The following is a 9,057-nucleotide window of genomic DNA, read 5'->3' as shown; positions in this document are numbered from 1 at the left end:
GCCAAAGGCACAGACACCATCGCAGATCTGAATCATGGATGAGGTAAGTATGTCCAATATTGATCCTCAATTGTCATATCTAACCTCTCTTTTGGAAAATTATGTCCAACAACTTGAGCGATCTCGGCCATGTGGGATGTGTGCACAAATAGGACTCCTAACTGATCAATGTCCTATGCTTTATGAGAATTATCAACAAGTACATGCATTTGAAGGATACTATGGACAGCCAAGACATGATCCGTACTTTGACACATACAATCCATATTGGGGAGACTATCTGAACTACGACTATGCTAAGGATGACCAATACCAGGACTATCAAGGATATCAAGCCCAACCAGCACCTACAAGTTCAGATCTTGCCTCTGGCGAAATGGCAAAGATGATGCAAATGATGCAACTGCAGATCGGGGAATTGACATCCGCAATGAACAAATCCGACACTCAAGGGAAGTTACCTTCTCAAACAGAAGACAATCCCAGAGAGAATGTGAATGCTATTACATTGAGAAGAGAGGAAGAGCTTCAAGATGTGTGGGATGATGATGAAAGTTCACAAGTGCAAGAACAAAGTGCTGAAGAGAAACAACCAGAAAACTGTTTGTCCAAACAAACGGATCAAATAGAACTTGTTGTTGATTTAGATATCATTGATTGTTTGAGTAAAGATGTTTTTCATGTAAATCAAGATGATATACTAAATGATGATCTTTGCAGAAAAGAGAGCCAGAAAGAGCCAGAACTGAAAGAAACTGACTGTTGCATCCAACAGGTTGACTGCAGCCATGCGCAAAATGAACAGAAGCAGATCGCACCACTTCAGCTTGGTGTGCAGATCAGCCTTGCGCAGACTAAAACCACCACCTTTCGGCTGTTAAACTTCACCACCTTTTGGAAGCCGAACTTCACCACCATTCGGCCGTCGAACCTCTCACTACAGCTTCCATCGCATGAAACTCCTTCCAGCCTTCCATTGCAGACCAACCTTGCACAAGAAGGAGTACCTGAAAGCCTTTCAGTTGCGTCCTTTCAGCTTCAATCGCAGATCAGTCCTCTTCAGCTCCCTTTTCAGTCAGATCTTGCGCAGAAAGAGGAAGTTGAATCCAATTCAGCCATTCCTCCATCGCAGAAAGCCCATGCACACAATGAACAAATGGGATTCCAAGCGCCCAAACCAAAGGAGCATGTAGATCTATGCCTGCCCAAACTGCCGGATAAGGTAGAGTTTGTTTTGCCTGAATTCAATACTAAATTGCAGCTACCCATGGAGAAATATGAACTGGAATTCAAAGTGCTGCCCAATCATCTCAAAAATGCAAACATAAGGGCAAGAGGCACACCTCATCTGAAAGAGGAGATGCTAATCATGTTGCTTCATGAGTACATGAAAGAAATAGATGGGTCATGACCAAAACAAAAAGCGTGTTACACTTTTCACTCAATGCAGATGGGACCCTTTTCCCTTCCCCAATTACTTGAGCCTTGATCAAGTGGATCGCACTATGCCAACCACACCAAAGGGAAGTACTCAGTTTCTTTGTTCTTTTATGTTTTCTATACATTGAGGACAATGCATGATTTAGGTGTGGGGGTGCGGATCTCTGAAATTTAAATTTTTTATTTTTTTGCTTTAGACACATTTTTCCCTTTCAGTTTGCATTTTCCTTTCAGATTTCCTTTCAGCTTTTGCGTTTTGCGTTTCTTTCAGATTGTTTAGCCAAAGTTTTTAAATTTTTTTTCGTTTTTGCTTTCAATAACACAAACATCCACAATCTTCTTTTTTATTTGCTTTACTCAAACTGATGAACTATGTTGGATGAACTTTCTTTCCATGACCCCATTGATGTAATGACTCTTTAAACCTAGGTTGAATCAATTGCAATGAGATATATTCATGTTTGGGAATTGCCTTTGAATTGAATCTTTGAGCTTGCCATGGTGAAAAATATATTGATGACACTCATTAGAGAGAATGAATTGATTGATGTGTGAATGAACTTAATGTGACTTGTGTTAGCAATTGGTGTTGATTTGCCCAAATCATTGAGAAAAAATAAATTCAGAAAAGGCCTAGACTTCATGTGCACAAATTGAAAACTGTTCCAATGGTCAAAAGACTATGAACAGAGCTAGTAGCCACTTGGACAGGTGACCAACTGAGTAACTGGGGGTGGGTATCACCAATATGTACCTTCACGTCAAAAGGTTGGTGACTTTTTCAAGCAAGTTTAAAGTGCAAAAGGCTGAATAAAGTACTTCAAGGTAAGGGCAAGTCACTCTGAAAGCTAGAACATGTCTTAACTGAACAAATGAAATGTGCATGTATGATCTCTCTCTTGAGGAAAACCAATCCTAGCCATGGTAAGTAAAGGGAAACAAGGAAAAGGGTAAGTAACCTTGATGCATATATTCTTTATTGCAATGCTTCAAAATAGGGGTCTAGAGTAAGAGCTTAAGTGGACATAAAGGATCAAAGCAAAGAGAGTTTGTTTGACTATGTTTGTTTGCTTGAGGACAAGCAAAAGGCTAGGTGTGGGGGTATTTGACAGAGCATAATTTAGTCCATATTATCATGATCTTAATGATGTTTATTTGCACCTTTTCTGCCTAATTTTCTGGTTTTAATCATGTTTTGCAGATATTAGGTGTAAAGAGACAATGTGGAGAAAATGCTCTTAAAACTGCCAAAAAGTGCCAAATATGGAAAGTTCCAGAAAAGGAAAGTTTTCATATATGGAAAGTTCCAAATAAGGAAAGTTCTCATATATCCAAATAAGGAAAGTGTCAGAAAGCACAGTCAGCAAACTGTCCGAAATTCGAACTGCAGAATCTTTCCTGCCTTATTTAGAACATGTGCCAAGAAAGGAAAGTTTTCAAATAAGGCAAGTTTTCAGAAAAGGAAAGTCTTCAAATGAGGAAAGTGCAGAGGCAAAAGCAAATAAGGAAAGCTCAGTCAGAAGATTATTTGAAATTCAAAATGCAGATCTTTCTTTCCTTGTTCGAAGATGTGCACATACTGCAGGAGTCAAATCTTCCAATTTAGGCAGTAAGATCTCATGAAGGCACATTTGCCTCCTCTGCGTTCAGCATTCAAAATTCAAACGAAGGCTCCACCTAAAAAGGAAAGACTGGATAGATATCTTTCCACTTCTGCACATTAATGACTGCATTCTCCTGCTTCTTCTGCAATCCATGCGTGTGCCACCTCTTCTGGAAGCATGATCCGCGCGTCCTTCCTCTTCTGAAAGCCTTGGTACGTGCATATTTCCTTATGAACATCAAGCCACGACTTTTCTTCCTCTATTGGCAGCCTTGGATCGCTCTTCCTTCCTTTTCAAGCACAAGGTACGCTCCTTTCCTATTCTGAAGGCAATCTGCGCGCCAACTTCCTTCTGAAGCCTTGCAGTCCGATTCTTTCCTCTTTTGCAACAACTTGGGTAGTAAGTTGCACATGGGCAGCACCTTGGGCAGCCTCTACACTAATTAGGAAGCAAGGTCAGCATCTAAACTTATTTAGGAAGCACAATCTACGCCTCCTTCCCTTTCTGAGACCAAACCGCGCGCACCAACTTCCTTCCGCAGTGCATTTTCGCGCAGCCTTCCATCTGAAGCCGAAAAGCGCGATTCTTTCCTTTTCAGACACATCTTGGGCAGAAAATACCTCTTGGGCAGTAAGTATGACCTAGGGCAACACTTTTCAACTATAAAAGGCCACATAAAGAGCCTCTACAGGGCCCGGAGCTCCCCTTGGGAGACACCTACGAAATTCACATCTCTTCTTCTACATTTCTTCTTTTCTTTTATTTTTAGTTCTTGTTTCAGCCATGAGAGGCTGAAACCTCTTTTCTAGTTGAAGATCAAGTGAAGCTTTAGTTGTATTGTGGATTGAGAGACTTGGACTACATTGTTTATCTTTTGTTATTCAGTATTCTTGTGATTTCATGCTTAAGGACATTATTGCTTTGTTATTTAAGATCTCCATTGATTTTTGTTGCAAAGTGATATATTGTTGGTTTGAATGATTTTAAGTCCGTAATTGCTTAAATTGTTTAAACATAAGAACACTTAGTGCATCACCAAGGAAATCGCATGATCTAGTGTTGTCTCCATGCATGTGGGTGACTAGAATTGGTTCTCTCTATTTCTTTATGCGATTGACTGTTGTAAAAGGCCTAAGGCTCAAAGACGTTCTTTGACAATTGTTAATTAGTAATTAATTGGAGGACTTTCCCTAATTGATTTAATCTTAAAGAGAGATAATGGATGTGAGAAGCTTCTTCAATCTCCATGGCCAGTTTATTGAATCAACAAAGGAATATATGAGTCAATGATCAGTCCCAACAACTAAAGTGAATCTAATTCTTCAACTAGAGCTTTTCTCATATTTATTTTCTCTTTATTTTATTATTCGCTTTATTTTTATTGCTTTCATCATTAGTTTAATCCCATCAATCTCAAAACCCCCCTTTTTACTTTACTTGCAATTTATTTTCATGGTCTATTTATTTTCTGTTTGTTTATTTGGTCTTGATAAGGAAAATAGGTAAGTATCAATTCCCTGTGGATTCGATCCTTTCACCACTATCTACAGTCGTAAAATTGTTGGTAGCTGAATTGTATTATTTTTGACCGGCCTCGACAACCGTTCTGTCATTGGGTCTGATGATCTCTGGGTTAGAGTGTCCTCTCTGGGTCAGTGGGCCCAAGTGTGATCCATCAGTGGCAGAGTCAGTCTGCCAGTATAGTCCAGTTTTTGTTGAGGGGAGATGCCTTCCAGCCGACCTAGTGGTTCTAGACTTGATAGATTTTGACGTCATTCTAGGGATGGACTGGTTATCTACCCATGGTGCTACCTTGGACTGCAGGGACAAGGTAGTCAGGTTCAGAGGACAGGATGGGTCAGAGGTTGTCTTCAGGGGAGACAGGAGGGGTACACCTAGAGGTCTGATATCAGCTCTTCAGGCTCGTAGGTTGCTTAGGAGGGGATGTCAGGGGTATTTGGCTCATGTGAGAGAGCTTAGCAGTCAGGTTAGAGAGCCCGCCTCGGTGCCAATGGTCAGAGAGTTTTTAGATGTCTTCCCAGACGAGCTGCCAGGTTTACCACCTGCTAGGGAGATAGAGTTCGAGATAGAATTGATGCCTAGAACTAGACCGATCTCTATCCCTCCCTACAGGATGGCTCCAGCTGAGTTGAAAGAGTTGAAAGAGCAGTTGCAAGAGCTGGTAGATAAGGGCTTCATCCGACTGAGTACCTCACCTTGGGGTGCTCCAGTGCTGTTTGTGAGAAAGAAGGATGGATCCCTCAGACTTTGTATCGACTACAAGCAGTTGAACAATGTCACTACCAAGAATAGATACCCTTTGCCAAGGATCAATGATCTATTCGACCAGCTAGCCGGAGCGGGTTGTTTCTCCAAATAGATCTGAGGTCCGGGTATCATCAGCTGAGGATAAGAGAAGAGGATGTGCCAAAGATAGCTTTCAGGACCAGATATGGACATTTTGAGTTCCTTGTGATGCCGTTCGGGTTAACCAATGCCCCTGCAGCATTTATGGATCTCATGAACAGAATTTTCAAACAGTACCTGGATCACTTCGTTATTGTCTTTATAGATGATATCTTAGTGTATTCCAGGAATGCAGAGGAGCATGCCCATCATCTGAGGTTAGTTCTGCAGACCTTGAGGGAACATGGCTTGTATGCCAAGTTCTCCAAGTGTGAGTTCTGGTTGAGGAGTATCTCATTCTTGGGGCATGTAGTGTCAGAAAATGGAATAGAGGGACCCCAAGAAGGTAGAAGCTATGGCTAACTGGCCTAGACCCACTTCAGTGACAGAGATCAGGAGTTTCTTGGTTTTGGCAGGTTACTATAAGAGGTTCATTCAGGACTTCTCTAAGATTGCAGCTCCTCTGACCAGATTAACCAGGAAGAATCAGAAGTTTGTGTGGACCGACCAGTGTGAAGAGAGTTTCTAAGAGCTTAAAAAGAGGTTAACGTCAGCACCGGTGTTAGCTCTGCCTACCGGTAATGAGGATTTCACAGTGTTTTGCGATGCGTCCCGTGTGGGACTGGGTTGTGTGCTAATGCAGAATGAGAGGGTGATTGCTTATGCTTCTAGGCAGCTGAAGAAGCACGAGTTAAATTACCCAACACATGACCTAGAGATGGCAGCTGTGATCTTTGCACTCAAGATGTGGAGGCACTACCTTTATGGGGTAAAATGTGAGATCTTCATAGATCATAAGAGCCTGCAGTACATCCTGAGTCAGAGAGAGCTGAATCTGAGGCAGAGAAGATGGGTAGAACTGCTTAGTGACTATGATTGCAAGATTCAGTACCATCCGGGTATGGCGAATGTTGTGGCAGACGCCTTAAGCCGGAAATCACTAGGCAGTCTATCCCACATCACGGCTGAGAGGAGATCGGTGGTGAAAGAGTTCTACAAGCTCATTGATGAAGGTCTACAACTAGAGTTGTCTGGTACGGGTGCTTTGATAGCCCAGATGAGAGTGACACCTGTGTTCCTGGAGCAGGTAGCTCAAAAACAGCATGAGGACCCAGAGTTAGTAAAGATTGCTAGGACGGTTCAGTCAGGCAAGAATGAAGAGTTCAGATTCGACAGCAAGGGGGTCCTCCGTTATGGGAATAGATTATGTGTGCCAGATGACATCAGTTTAAAGGGAGACATTATGAGAGAAGCTCATAATGCTAGATACAGTGTTCACCCTGGAGCCACCAAGATGTATCAAGATCTGAAGAAAGTGTATTGGTGGCCAGCCATGAAGAAAGAAGTGGCACAGTTTGTGTCAGCCTGCGAAGGATGTCAGAGGGTGAAGCTGGAACATTAGAAGCCGACTGGAATGCTTAACCCACTGCCTATTCCAGAGTGGAAATGAGAGAATATAGCCATGGACTTCGTGGTGGTGTTACCGGCAGCATCCAACAGACTAGACTCCATATGGGTGATTGTGGACAGATTAACCAAATCTGCTCACTTCATCCCTGTAAGGAGCAACTACTATGTGGATAAGTTAGCGCAGGTGTATGTGGATGAAGTGGTAAGGCTGCATGGGGTTCCTATTTCGATAGTGTCTGATAGAGGGCCCCAGTTCACCTCTCGGTTTTGGCGGAGTCTGCAGAATGCTATGGGTACCAGGTTGGATTTCAGTACTGCCTTCCATCCCCAGACTGATGGACAGTCAGAGAGGACCATCCAGACTATAGAAGATATGCTTAGAATGTGCGTGCTAGATTTTGGCGGTTCTTGGAGGCAGCATCTGCCCTTGGTGGAGTTTGCCTACAATAACAGCTATCATGCTAGCATAGGGATGGCTCCATATGAAGCTTTATATGGGAGGAAGTGCAGGTCACCTGTTTGCTGGGAAGAAGTGGGGGAAAAGGCCTTGGCAAGCCCTGAGCTTGTTGAGATCACCAGCAGGGTGGTGCCCATAATCAGAGAGAGGATCAGAACTGCTGTGAGCAGACAGAAAAGCTATGCAGACATCCGTAGGAGACAGGTAGAGTTTGAGGAGGGAGATCTGGTATTGCTCAAACTGTCTCCTATGAAGGGAGTGGTTCGTTTTGGGAAGAAAGGTAAGCTAGCCCCACGATACATCGGACCCTTTGAAATCTTGCAGAAGATTGGGAATGTGTCGTACAAGCTGGATTTACTTACTTCAATGGAAAGAATCCATCCGGTTTTTCATGTTTCCATGTTGAGAAAGTTCGTGTCAGATCCGGGCAAGGTTCTTAGTGAGCCTGATGTGGAGATCCAAGAAGATCTCACCTATGTTGAGCAGCCAGTGCAGATTCTTGACACCCAGATCAGAAAGTTGAGGAACAAGGAAATCCCGATGATGAAAGTCCTTTGGAACCACCACAATATGGAAGAATGCACCTGGGAGACACGGGATGTAATACCCGACTAGAGTCCAGCATCGGAATTCTACTTTCCGATGGAGTTTCGGATGTCAGAAGTCTCTAGAAGGGTTAAAGTGATGTTTTTCTAACATGTTTTACTCTGTGTCATAGTGCTCGGAAGTTTCGGATGTCAGAAGTCTCTAGAACGGTTAGAGTGATGTTTTTCTAACATGTTTTACTCTGTGTCATAGTGTTAAAGCATAAGGTAATGAATTTTTGAGTGAAATGAACCAAGGCAGAAAAGCCAGGTTCGGCCACCGAAGTTGAGGTTCGGCCGCCGAACATGCATGGCTTTCGGTTTCACGTGTGGCCGCCGAAGGTGGTCTGGCCAGCCACCTATAAATGGCCCTCAGTCGGTTGAAGCGGTAAGAGCACCGTTTCTTTTGTCTTCTGAGGTGAGACCTTGTCCTTTGTGAGTGTTCTTTCATGTTTTCATTAAATCATGCAAAGCTTTGAGTAGTTTTTATGGTATTTTGAAGGTTTTAAGCTAAAAACTCAAAGTTGTGAAGTTTGGAGAGTTTGAAGGAGAGTTGCTCCAAAACTCCACGTGAGGATTGTTCATCTTCTTGGTTTCAAGAGGTAAGTGAAGATCCTGAGCTTGTTTTTATGTTTTCTGAAGGTTTTATGGGGTTTGTGGAGAGAGTTGCATGAATAGGGTAAAAAGAGAGGTTTTGATGCTTTTGTGTATAAAGCTTGTTTCTGTGTTGTTTGTGTTGTGTGTTTGGGGTTTTTAGCTAGTTTTTGACCCCTTTGAGCATATACATGAGTGTATGCAAGTTGAGGATAGAGGTGGTTGCGTGTGAGAGGAGTTTTGGGCATTTGGCGAGAGGCAGGGCAAGTTTCTGCCCTGCTGATGAACTCAGGTTCGGCAGCCGAAAGAACATTCGGTCGCCGAACCTCTGAGGTAGTGAGAGGAGGTGGCTTCGGCTTCCCAAACTTGCCCCCGAGCTTTTGGACTTTCGGCTCTGGAGGGAAGTTCGGCCGCCGAAGGTGCAGCCGAAGGTTAGAGACTTTCGTCTCTGGAATGCCTTTCAGCCTCCGAAACTTGCCCCCGAAAGGGTTCGGCAGCCGAAAGTGGAAGTTCGGCTGCCGAAGGTGCTTGAGTTTCATCTCTGGAGAGGACTTTCGGCCGC

This window comes from Manihot esculenta, chromosome 16 (genome assembly GCF_001659605.2).
Source record: "Manihot esculenta cultivar AM560-2 chromosome 16, M.esculenta_v8, whole genome shotgun sequence".
Lineage (NCBI taxonomy): Eukaryota > Viridiplantae > Streptophyta > Magnoliopsida > Malpighiales > Euphorbiaceae > Manihot > Manihot esculenta.
Note: the sequence above shows the minus strand (reverse complement) of the source record.